The sequence below is a fragment of the Triticum aestivum genome, chromosome 4A (assembly GCF_018294505.1).
Source record: "Triticum aestivum cultivar Chinese Spring chromosome 4A, IWGSC CS RefSeq v2.1, whole genome shotgun sequence".
Classification (NCBI taxonomy): Eukaryota; Viridiplantae; Streptophyta; class Magnoliopsida; order Poales; family Poaceae; genus Triticum; species Triticum aestivum.
Window position 1 is genome coordinate 314,382,694 of NC_057803.1, and position 12,995 is coordinate 314,395,688.

The following is a 12,995-nucleotide window of genomic DNA, read 5'->3' on the forward strand; positions in this document are numbered from 1 at the left end:
GTTTTGCCTTGGACTAGATCATTTAAGGCGCGCGTTGCTGCGCCCGTCTATTTGATACTTGACATTTGAAGACATGAAACATATATGTTAAATTTGCACAAACATATTCGTATATTTGTGAACATAGAAGAGTTTATTTTGAATTGACATATTTTGATGAATTACAACAAAAATATTTACTACTATTTTAATCAATTTGTAACAAATCTAAAACAAATTTGTGACTTCAAACTGCATAAAAGTTAGAACTAACAAGTTTGTTTATGCATAGATACAAAAGCAAGAAAAACATGCAACAATAATATTGCCAATAGCTACAGCACCCTCAGCATAAACCTTGTCCTTGAGCATAGATAACAAGGGAAGAAACTACTATGTCAAAAGTCCAATAGTGACAAGAATGAATATAAGAAACATATATTTAGGCAACGGATTAATAACCAACTTTGGCAGGTATGAAGGAAAGTCTCTCAAGGCAGCAACCAAACAGGTTCTAATAAAAATAAAGAAATATCAATTTTCCATAAGACAATATCTGAACATGATTATCTACAATGCTCTAGAAAGATGCTAATTACAAATTTCACTTGGATCACCGCCTATGGAAATATGTCAGTCACGAAAACTCAAAAGGCCTAAGCAATTGACCTATACGGCGAATAACAAGAAAAAATGGAAAGAACAAAGATGTCGAAATAACAGAGGAAGAAAGGGAAAATGGAAGATATGATGAGTGTCGTGTTGTGTAGAAGGTCAGCTCCACAGGGGCTCTCTACTCAGATCCTTGTTGACCTATGGATACACGGTCTCAATGCAGCAAATATACATCCATTTCTATCAAGCTCCAATGAAGAATACTGCATTCTCAGATAGAAAAGGCTCATCAACAGTCTAGGTCGACAAAGCCTATCAAGAAATATCATACATCAATAGCTGGAACTTGAAGATAATAAAAACTAAATTGATCACTCACATGTGTCAAAAGAAACATTTGTGGGTGCCACTTTGAAGTGCAAATAAATTGATTCCAAAATAGATCAGAGTTTGAGAGCTGTCCAAGCATTCTATTATGGTACTTAAAATCAGAAGTACAAAAACATAGGCTCCCAAATAAATACTTATGAAGATTGTAGGCATATACGGTAATTTTGATCAAGATGTTCTATGAGAAACGTGGAAATGAAACTGATTAACCATTTATGAAAACAGGGAGGTTATGGAACAACCATAAAAAAAATTGTCACATAGAACGATGCAAGTTCAAACTTGAAGAAGCAACTTCTCTGTGGAACAACAGAAGAAATATTAGAACAAATTTCATCAATGCGGACCATCAAAGCATCTTTACGTAATGATGATGAAGGAGTTTAAGCTTTGATAAGACAGAATATAACCAATGGCATTTTAAAGTAATTGTATTTCTGATCCATGGGTGACCTAAAGAACATATGTGATACTAGTAACGACATTAGTTTAAGCTAGATCCATATAGACAGATTGAAACTCATTTCAAGTTTGTGTTGCAGGCATCCTTCTATGTGAATCTTTATATAGAAAGCATTTAACAAAATCCTCTGCTTCTGCCAAAGGACAATGTTATTCCTTAGGGTGCCAGATTCCGCATATGCGCAAAGAAGATGCTGCCACATTCTCAAAAAAAAAGATGCTGCCACAAAGGAGGATATGTACGGTGACATATATACTCCAGGCATTAGCTTCTGTGATAGCATCTATGAGGAAATTCAGGAGCAACATAATAAAGTGCTAACATAATAAGTACTTCCAACCATATTATTTAGGCTCTAATATGCATAGAGCATTAAAACGTACGAACAAACATGCCATGTCAACAACATAGAGAACCAAAAATCGACCAGTACTACTCATGAACCAAGTTGTACAAGTACACTAATAAATCCATGACAAATGTAATTAGCTAAGGATCTAACAGAAGCTAACAAGCTTATTGAAGTTACCTAACAGAGGCGCACTGAAATAGAAACGCCGGCACAAAAGCAAGGCTATCCCCTTGATTCGAAACCGAGGAAAGCGTGCGCTCGACCTCCTGGCCTGGGCAAAGCAGAGACACAGTGTCACCCTCATTTCCCCACCCTCTATGTGAATCTTCTATCACACCGGTGGCAACTGTCGAAGCCTCTCAAATCCGGTCACAAATCGAAGGTAAAAGTCAAGATACTAAAAAGTAGTATCTTGGTCTGGATCATGATTGACCATATGCTTAGACTATTACCTGTTCCTTATGCAAAAGGTTCGCTACATTTTCATGATCCCCGTCCTCTATCCACCTTTGGCTTCATTGTGGCCAAGTTCTTCTCACCATGATCCATCTTGCACCTCTTGGCATCGATTTTTAATTTTGCTTCCTTACCTGAAATCAGAATGGATGACGCCTGATCAGTATCAATGTTACACGATTGTGACCCGTCACAATTATTTCAAAAAAATTGAAGCTCACCTGATCTATGGCACTTGTGGAAGGGTCCTTGATTTTGCTTTTCATCTGCAGAAAAACAAACAGGTAAAGTGTGATCTTTACTTCTTTAGATAGGTATAAATTTGGCGTATCAAATGCATTTACATGAATGGATGAATGCTATAAATAAGAATGAGCATGTGGTTCATTGATGATATAGGTACAATACATCTTAGGTAGCAGCAACAAAGATGACCTCTTCTAAATAAAGAAAGTAGGACTCATGATTTCACCTTGTATGGCTTTGTTCTCTAGATCAAAATGCACCAGCCTTCCAAGTATCCTTTTCATTTTGAAAGGGCATAACTTCCAGTTAGAGCATCAAGAAGCCATCCTGCAGCCAGGACACATTAAGAAAATTTCAGGCCTTCTTGCAGTCAGTACACATTACGAAATTTCCTATATGGTGCACAACAGATTACAAAATCTCTTCGATGCATTGACTAACTACTCTAAAAAGCAAAATCTAACAATCGAATTGTCATATTAAGTGCGACCATATTTCTAACTAACATGATCAGATATCCACCATTATCAACAACAGATTACAAAATCTTTTTGATGCATTGACTAACTAATCTAAAAATAAAAATCTAACAATCGAATTGTCATATTAAGTGTGACAATATTTCTAACTAACATGATCTGTACATGAGTTTCCAAAGTAATCCATAAAATCCAATCTGAGCTTAAGTCTCAAATCCAACAGTGATGTGGTGGTGAAGCGGATTCGAGGTGATGGATCCAACCGTCCAAGGGGGGCTTCGAGGGGCACCGCCCAGCTTGTGTGTGGCATGAAGAACAGGAGGTGGTGGTCGTCGTGGCGGCACAAGGAATCTGGGACGCGAAGGGGAGGGAAGAAGCCGAACTCCCCGGCTTAAGCGCCAAGACGGCGGCGGCGCACCACATGTTCGCCGGTCGGTAGAGAGAAGGAGAGATCGGGGAGGAGGAGAGAGCCCAGGTCGCATGCGCCTCACTCCGTCCTCTCCGTGAGAGCGTAAGGGGGGCGGCGACAGGGATAACCAGATGCGTGCCGGCGGCGCCGCCGAAATTGTATACTCCTCCCTTCCCGCAACTGAAATTTCGACGGCGCATGATGGGGCACACATCGTGCGAGACAGGCAGAGAGACGCGAGGTAGGGGAGGGGATGGGAGGGGGCGGCTTCGCTGCATTTTTTTCTCGAGGAGTCCTCGGCTGTTCGCTTCCGGCCCAGGAAGGCCTTCGTGCGGGCGAGGGCCCAATCAACCACCGCGCTCCAATTTTGCCACGGGAGCAGCTGCCCCGTTCAGTCGCGGGAAGTGTGGCGTAAGAGTTATATCGGACGGCCGAAAACATCTAAAAGTGAAGATCTGATGGCTGTGAATGCTAATGGTCTGAGAGAGCTCTAAAGGTGCACAGTTATAATGTATCTAAATAATCGACGATACCCACCGCATGCTGATGCCCAGTGTGTTGGCCGGTACACATCTGCACTCTAGATGTGTCGTTTCCTCCGTATCTGAATCCCCACGCGACATCCTCATCGTGCCTATAGGTTCGGTTCTTAAATCTAGAAATTTAAATTTGATATCTTAATTGGTGTATAGAATTTGTTTCTAAGGCGATGAAGAAGCTTACTTCGATCTGGCTAGGTGTTATTAAATCTACATATGGAGGAATAGAGGGCATTATGCTGATATGGATGCAAGTTTTACCTGTAAACCGAAGATGGACACAAATTTAGCAATATAGATATAGGACAAATCACTGTGTTAAATATAAAGTAAATTTGTTATTAGAGATATATGCTTTAGCACCTTTAGATTTGATTAATAAAATTTGTTCAATCATCCAAGAAGTTACGAAGTTGCTGTTCATAGTTTGTTTAAAAACTGAACATTTCTTTTCCTGCAGTTTGTTCTTGCAATAAATAGCCAGATGTAGGAAGCATCCAAGGCACGGTTACATCTGCATCCTCCACGACGTCTGAAACCTGTTATGATCCTTTTTGTTCAAGGTTCTCGCTGATTTGTCGTTTTCAATATCGCTGATTTGTCATTTCTAATCTTCCTGAACTTGGCATGTTGATCATGTTTTGCCTTGCTTGCTTGAGTATGTTCACAGAGAGTCAGTGTTCGTATTATGAATCCCATCTCTAGCTAGCATACTAACTTCAACTATAAAATATTTTTAGGCACCTCAAAGCAAGGACCTGTTATCCCTTCCAGGTTGCAGACATACAAGTAGTGAGTGGTTTGTTGTTATCCTTTGAATTATAGTTCAATAACTACCTCAGATATTTTTAATGAACACTACTTTATAATCCATGTATCCTTAGCCAAGGGATCTCACAAGATAATACATGCCAGTCAGTGTAGCTGCCTCTGATGATACAGAAAAAGATTCAAACAAGATACTACTCATAGATCTGCATACTTACTTAATTCCTCAATGTATGTTTTAACATAAAAATTTCTTTCAAAGAACTCTGGTAAAAGAACATTTTTTTTTACTGAAGATGCTAGCAACAAATGGCAAATGTATGAACACTTCAACACCCTGCAATGTACTCACAACAATGGATACGTACAAGTCACTGTAACTGACAGAAAATCAACATCCTGCCAGGCAAATCTCTCTCTTTCATACATTTATAACAAAAAGATAAATATGTATTCTATTTTAAAGTGTTTTCTTCTAAATATTTTAACCAGTACGCTTACATGGTTTAAGATTAGCTAGCCTCTTTATTAAGTGCCATCTCTAAGAGTGTTTAGGCCAATCGGTACACAAGACACATACTGTCTTTGAATTAAAATAAACTGAAATAATGGCACTTGAAATAGAGATACGTACCGTAGTGCTTTCATGTTGATTCAAGGGAATATTGATGTCAGCTATTACTACCAGACATGTATCACAATGTTACATGTCTTTATGCAGCACTACAAACAATACCAACGCGTGAAACATTTCAGGACAGGCAGAGTAATGCCAAAAGAAAAAGAAATATCTATCAAGATATTATGCATCACATAAATCTAATAGATATAACCAACTCTTCAGAATGGATGAACTAACTATAAAATTCACTTCATACCTTCCTAACAATGCTACAAATTTTACACCATGTAGGGCAACATTAGGCTAAGCTATAATGAAGATACGTGTTCTAGCTCCTTCCTTACCCTATATAGTATCAATAATCATTGCCTTGATCGCCACCTATTATAACTATAAGAAGTATTCTTATACTTCTAGATGTTTTTCAGCGGTACAAGACTACAAATATATCTTCATATTGGACAACATATAGACAGTGAGACATATGTTGGTCTTTTGACGTAACCTTAATGTATATTGCAAGATTCGCGGAATGTGCAACTCAAATGTACATCTTTGTTATTTTAATTTGGATTCTAACCTTCCTTAGAAAATTCATTAAAAATTCCCGCAGCAATGTACTGGGCGTTATCTAGTAGAAACAAATGTATTGTGCCTGCTAGACGTCAAGATCAGAAGAAAAATACATCTGCCAAGAGAAAAATGTGGTGCAATGTTAAATCAAAAGTTTTGTGCGCACCATGCAGCTGCATGTTAAATCAAGAGTTCTAATTGGGTTAACATGTAAAGAGAGGAGTCTGTACATGCATGCGTTCAACAATCAGTTGATTAGCCAGGAGGAGCCATGGCCGGCTAATATAACTCCCAACTTTTGTACTCCTTCATGTATAGTTTTTGTAGTTTCAATTCCAACCGTAATTAGTACTTGATTATTAGCCCTAGTTGGTACGTGTGTTGCAAGAAGTCTAGGAGTGCATGACTTTTCATCATCTATTACCACTATAAAAGGAAGAGAGGGGGCAAGGAAGAGAGAGGGCAGATCCAAACAATCAGATCAATCCATCTAAGAGACCTAATGGTTCTAGTCTCCGATGTTTAACGCTACAATCCACAGAATTAAGCCAGCAATCTATCGATCATTAACCCTGCCCGTCGTTCGGAAAATGAAACCGCTGCACACCACGACCGCACTACTTTCGCCCACTCCTCCTCCTCCCAACTGACGCCATAGTATAGGGGTGACGAGGTCCTCCCGAACTCTCGAAAACTCAAAAAACCTGGCCGGCCCACCCCCTCCCGCACCACCTCTGTCGACCACCTCCCACCGACGGCCACCGCCCCCAGCGTGTCACCCGCCGCTGACACCCCTCCCTTCGTCCTGATGCGCCCCTAGCACCGCCGCCCCCCCGCACCACCATGCGCTCCCGGATCCCCGGAATCCCGCGCGCTGCTCCGCCCCCAGGACCAATCCCGCCACCACGCATGGCCCGCCGGATCTCCTAGACACCACTGCTACTCCCCACCGCTCCGCCAACCTCGTCCTCATCCCATCGTCGTGTTCTTCGACAAGATTGCCGCCCGGAGGTCCACCAGCGCAGATCACTGCCGAGCTCCCTGCTAGCACCCCCACCCTCGATCTTCTTCCTACATAGGCGCAACCCCACACCACAGCGCACCTGCTTGTTGGCGTCGCCATGGCGCTGACCTCAAGTGCGAACTCGCGCACTTCCTTAGCTCCGCCCTCCACTGCTTCCAATTGCCCATGCCCGGAGGCTCTTCCGACCATGGCTCCTCGAGGTTTCGTGCTCCCCCATGGTTATTACGTCAGGTGAACTTGATTGGCTCTTGTGTTTGAACTGCAAAAAACAAGTAATGGCTCCGCTCTTCCGTTGGTTACCCCTCCCACCGACTGTCCAACTCCACCCATTTGAACTTCATGCGGTAAACACTCCATTTGCTTCCTCGTAGCAGTGGAGACGAGAAGACAAAAGTTTTTCTCATGCTCGCCTTGGTTAGTGTTTGATTTGTCTGATGGCCGAAGTGGATATGAGGAGAGGTGGTCAATGGCGCCTGGAATGCAAAGTGGTGAGGTTTGGCCAGGTTTTTTGCCTTCCGCCGCCCGCCAATCATCTGTTGGGATCTATGGTAGGGTGCGTCAACTGCAAATTAAAAAATTCCTACGCATAGATCAACCAAGAACATGCTACGGGAGATAGATCACAGATCGTTACCACTAGACGCGCAGTGTCATGTAGCGAAAGAAGAGTTGGGGCAGTGCATCCGCGTGGTTTGTCTCCTCCTCATCCAATCTCACTCGAACAGCCGGTCGTTGGATCCCGCGTACTGGTTCACCGGAGCAGTGCAAGTGCACTGCCTCTAACGGTATCCGCACGTGCAGGAGGAACACCGTGCGGTGAACTGCTAGGTCCGATCACACAATCGGCGGCGAGTGGAGGTGGCTATTCGCAACACATGCAAAACCTAGTGACAACGCTGAAGCAATCAATCGAATGAGTGTGCCACACCCCCACTATATATAGGCATCTGTCGCAGGCTTAACACCCGGGCCTCGCACGGATCCTAAGGCCCAAAGTGTTCGACCTGGATCCGAGTCTGAGTAGGATCACATCCGCTTCGCGGAGTCGTGTCCAGCCGCACAGGTTCCTTCCCTTAAGCGTGCCGACTCCAAGTGTTTGACGAAGCTGGTTAGGCGAACCTGTACAATGTGTCACACTTCTATTCCCTTTGCCACACAATATATGTTGTCGGGCTCAAGGAGAGTCTGTCATCCTTGTGCTAGCCCGACCTCTTTCTCATTCCAATGATGTCGATCACAAACCGTATTATCTCATAATCCATGTCGCATGTCCATGCTTATCTTGGTCGGACCACACGAGGGCCCCAGAGTATATCTCTCCTGGTCGGAGGGGTGAATCCCATCTTGCTCGACCATGTCTCGCAGCATGGGTCTGGACAAGCCTGAAACCTACCTTTGTAACTACCCAGTCACAGAGTAGTGTTTGGTCGGCCCAAAGCAGGTCTATCACCATGCCGAGTACATCCGCTAGCTCAGGTCTTAGGTCGTAGAATTTATGTTGTACTAGAGACTCATAGATGACATGTCGTTGCGTCTCATAGTTCGGTCTGTCCGACTCAGACCTTATCTCGACTCGGATCCGACCGTGTTGAATCCGACCAGATCCTTCCGAGCCCATATTATTCGGTTAGCATCTAATGCTCCATGGCTAGTGAGACCGAGCCATCCATCGTGTCATATGCTAGTCTAGTTGTGTAACACCCCGGATGTAATTTACCTTATTTGTACTCCAACTCTTGCCGTTTCCGGCACTAAGTTATTGTATTTCCTCGTTGTCGGGCTTTTGTCTCCGTGTGTCGTTGTATTTGTCATGCATCTCATATCATGTCATCATGTGCATTGCATTTGCATACGTGTTCGTCTCATGCATCCGAGCATTTTCCCCGTTGGCCGTTTTGCATTCCGGCGCTCATATGTCCTCCGGTGTCCCTTTCTACCTCTTTTTCATGTGTGGGTGTTAAACGTTTTCAGATTGGAACGAGACTTGTCATGCGGCCTTGGTTTACTAACGGTAGACCGCCTGTCAAGTTTCGTGCCATTTGGACTTCGTTTGATACTCCAACGGTTAACCGAGGGACCGAAAAGGCCTCGTGTGTGTTGCAGCCCAACACCCCTCCAAAGTGGCCCAAAACCCACCTAAACCCTCTCCATCACCTAGACCATTCGATCACGATCTCGTGGCCGCAAACGCACCTCATTTGGAGCTTCCTAGCTCCCTCTACCTCTATTTAAAGGCCTCCCCCGAAATTTTCGGGTCTCTCCAACCCCTAACCCTAGAAAATCTCCTCGCGCCGCGCCGGACATGTCCGTTCCGGCCGGACAACCTCGCCGCCACCAACCGCAGCACGCCACGTCATCCCACCGACCCGCCGCCGCCCGAGGCCCGCGGAGCCCGATCCGGGCCCCCGCGGCCCATCCCACCACCGCCGCCGCACGGGGGCGCCCGCCCGCGGTCGCCTCGCCGCGCCGCCTCCTCAGTTCCCCGTGCCGCCGCCCGGAGTTGCACGCCTCCCGCGCCGGCCGGAGCAGCTCGCTCGCTGGCGTGCTCTTCCTCCGCTGCGGCCGGCCCGCGCCTCGCCACCCGAGACGCCGCCCCTCCTCTCCGGCAACGCCCTCCGCCGCCATCGCCTCCTCACCACCGGATCTGGCCACCTTCCGGCATACAGGAACTCCGGTGAACAGTGTTCTCCGGCGACCTCGGTTTCCACGCACGATCTGGATCCGGATCTGGATCGTGAGGTTGACCTAATTTTGCCTGAAACCCTAACTTTTATGCCTACTTTGACGCATCATAACTTCCTCACCATGACTCTGATTCGTGCGTGTAGCATATCCAAATGTTTGTCTCGATGAGTACATCATTTCATCTCATTGCATCATTTTCATTTGAGCTCATCTTGATGGCCGAAATGCTATTGGAAGAGGGCTATGTGATGATAGTTTCAGATCTGTTTCAGCAATTGCACTTTTGTCATTTTTGCCATGATTGATGTGTGCATGCTATGATCCTGAGCTCTACATGTGTTTTGATGTATGCCATGCCATCTCTACAGGGGTATATGCCATGTATTTTTGTGATCTTCGTGGTGACTAGCACAAGCATGCAAAGTAGCTTACTCAATGATGTTGATTTCAGGGACTTAGAATTTCACTAAGTCCTTGCCCTGTCATTATTTTTATGCCATATGTTCATGTTGTTTCCTAGTGATCCGTGCCTATTTTGAGCATGATCAGTAAGGATGTTTTGTAGATAATGTTGTGCTCTATCCATCCATGTCTTTGTTTGCAATTATGGAGCACCCTAGCTTGAGTCAATCAAGCTCTACTTTTGCTATAAAATGTTCCTGGAAGATTATTAACATGTTTAGCGATTTTGGCGAGCTTGTTGTTGTTGATCCATGCATGCTATGTTGTTGTTCTTGCCATGTATAGCTTCTATGCCATGTCTATTTGCTGGGTGTATGCTTATTTTGTCATGCAATGGCTCATAGTGAGTGCATCGAGCTCGTAAACATGCCTACTCGTTAACTGTTTTGCATGCTCCAGTTTTTCACTAAGTCTGTATCTGTTTTTGTTAATTGCTATGTTCACATGCTTGCAATTGTATTTTCTGATCCCTTTTGGCTCATGGTCACTAAGGGACTTTTGTTGTATGCTTTGAGTATCTTCATGCCATGCTTTGCTTTGCCATGATATATTCCTGTAGCATGTAGTTATCGTGCTCTAAACATTGCTTCCTGATATTAAATTCCTGACATGCTGTTAATTTTACTAAGTCTGAAACCAGTAATCTTTTGCACTTTTGCCATGCTTGTTTGAGCTTGCTATTGAGTGAACTAGCCGTAGCTCAGTGTTCATCTTTTGTCAAGCATCATGAGTGGATCCCTGCCATGTATTTTGTTGTCATGTTGGAGTGTTGTAGCATGTTGTTCTTGATGCATTTAGAAGGCTACTTGCTGTTAATCGCAGACCGGTGCCATATTTGTTTTGCTTGCCATTTCCAAACCCTGCATCCGATTCCGGTGATCTTTATATCGATTTCGACCGAAATCACCTCACCTTTACAGTGGCACTCTTGGATTTCCAAGTTGAGGCCAGGTCCAATCATTCCTTTGCAAATCATGCATATGCATCACATATCGCATCCCACATATCATACCATGTTTGCATCATGTTGTTTGAGCATTGCACGTGGTTGATTGTGTTCCTTTTGCTTGTTGTTATTGCTTGGGTAGAGCCGGGAGATGAGTACGTGATCGAGGAGCCCGTTGAGTATGCTTACGAGGATCAAGTCAACTCTGAGAACATTGCAGGCAAGATGACTATACCCTCGAAATCACTTCTATCTTTGCTTGCTAGATGCTCGCTCTTTTGCTATGCCTATGCTATGATACCTACCACTTGCTTATCATGCCTCCCACATTGCCATGTCAAACCTCTAACCCACCCTGTCCTAGCAAACCATTGTTTGGCTATGTTACCGCTTTGCTCAGCCCCTCTTATAGTGTTGCTAGTTGCGGGTGAAGATTGGAGTTTGTTCCTTGTTGGAACATGTTTATTGTTGGGATATCATCATATTATCTTGTTTATCTTAATGCACCTATATACTTGGTAAAGGGTGGAAGGCTCGGCCTTATGCCTGGTGTTTTGTTCCACTCTTGCCGCCCTAGTTTCCGTCATATAGGTGTTATGTTCCCAGATTTTGCGTTCCTTACACGGTTGGGTTATAATGGGAACCCCTTGACAGTTCGCCTTGAATAAAACTCCTCCAACAATGCCCAACCTTGGTTTTACCATTCGCCACCTAGCCTCTTTTTCTCTTGGGTTTCCGGAGCCCGAGGGTCATCTTTATTAAACCTCCCTGGGCCAGTGCTCCTATGAGTGTTGGTCTGACCGAGTAGACTGCGGGGCCACCTCGGGGCAACTTGAGGGTTGGTTTTACTCGTAGGATGTCTCATCTGAGTGTGCCCTGAGAACGAGATATGTGCAGCTCCTATCAGAATTTGTCGGCACATTCGGGCGGTGTTGCTGGACTTGTTTTACCATTGTCGAGGATGTCTTGTAACCGGGATGCCGAGTCTGATCTGATTGTCTTGGGAGAAGGAATATCCTTCGTTAGCCGTGAGAGCTTGTGATGGGCTAAGTTGGGACTCCCCTGCAGGGATTTGAACTTTCGAAAGCCGTGCCCGTGGTTATGGGCAGATGAGAATTTGTTAATGTCCGGTTGTAGAAAACCTGAAACTTAACTTAATTAAAATGCATCAACTGCGTGTGTAACCGTGATGGTCCCTTCTTGGCGGAGTCCGGGAAGTGAACACGGTGTTGGAGTAATGCTTGACGTAGGTTGTTCTAGGATCACTTCTTGATCATAGTTGTTCGACCATGCTTTTGCCTTCTCTTCTCGCTCTCTTTTGCGAATATGTTAGCCACCATATATGCTAGTCGCTTGCTGCAGCTCCACATCTTACCTTTGCCCTTCCTATAAGCTTAAATAGTCTTGATCACGAGGGTGTGAGATTGCTGAGTCCCCGTGACTCACAGATTACTTCCAAAACCAGATGCATGGACCGATGATACTGTTCCAGATGATATGACCGAGCTCAAGTGGGAGTTCGATGAAGACTCTCGTCATTACTATGTGTCTTTCCCAGATGATCAGTAGTGGTGCCCAGTTGGGGCGATCAGGGACAATGTTGCATTTGGGGTTTATCTTCTTTTTTGGTTCCGTAGTCGTACCTTGAGTGTATTTGGATGAATGTAATGTTATTTATGTATTTGTGTGACGTGGCGAGTGTAAGCCAACTATGTATCCTTTCCCCTTTATTTATTTACATGGGATGTTGTGAAGATTACCTCACTTGCGACATTGCTTTCAATGCGGTTATGCCTCTAAGTCGTGCTTCGACACGTGGGAGATATAGCCGCATCGAGGGCGTTACAAGTTGGTTGCGCGTCCACACAACCATTTTGACCAGGGACCTTTTAGGACAGTCATCATACAATGCATAGTCCCACAAAAAAGTCATGTACTTGCTGATACACATCATTGATAATGTCCAAGGACTATCTTTTTTCATAAA

The 12,995-nt window shown here is 44.4% G+C and overlaps 1 long non-coding RNA gene across 3 annotated transcripts; it reads right to left on the bottom strand.

Annotated features, from left to right (window-relative positions):
• Nucleotides 1-475: 475 nt before the first annotated feature.
• LOC123086025 (uncharacterized) lies at nucleotides 476-3,656 on the bottom strand. 3 transcript variants are annotated; one of them, XR_006440287.1, is made up of 5 exons: nucleotides 3,244-3,656; nucleotides 2,728-2,828; nucleotides 2,477-2,521; nucleotides 2,252-2,389; nucleotides 476-2,070 (listed from the first exon to the last, which is right to left on the bottom strand). It is a non-coding gene; the product is annotated as an uncharacterized lncRNA (long non-coding RNA). The 3 variants fall into 3 exon arrangements; XR_006440288.1 differs by having other exon boundaries at nucleotides 3,146-3,656; XR_006440286.1 differs by having other exon boundaries at nucleotides 2,728-3,656.
• Between the last annotated feature and the right edge of the window lie 9,339 nt (nucleotides 3,657-12,995).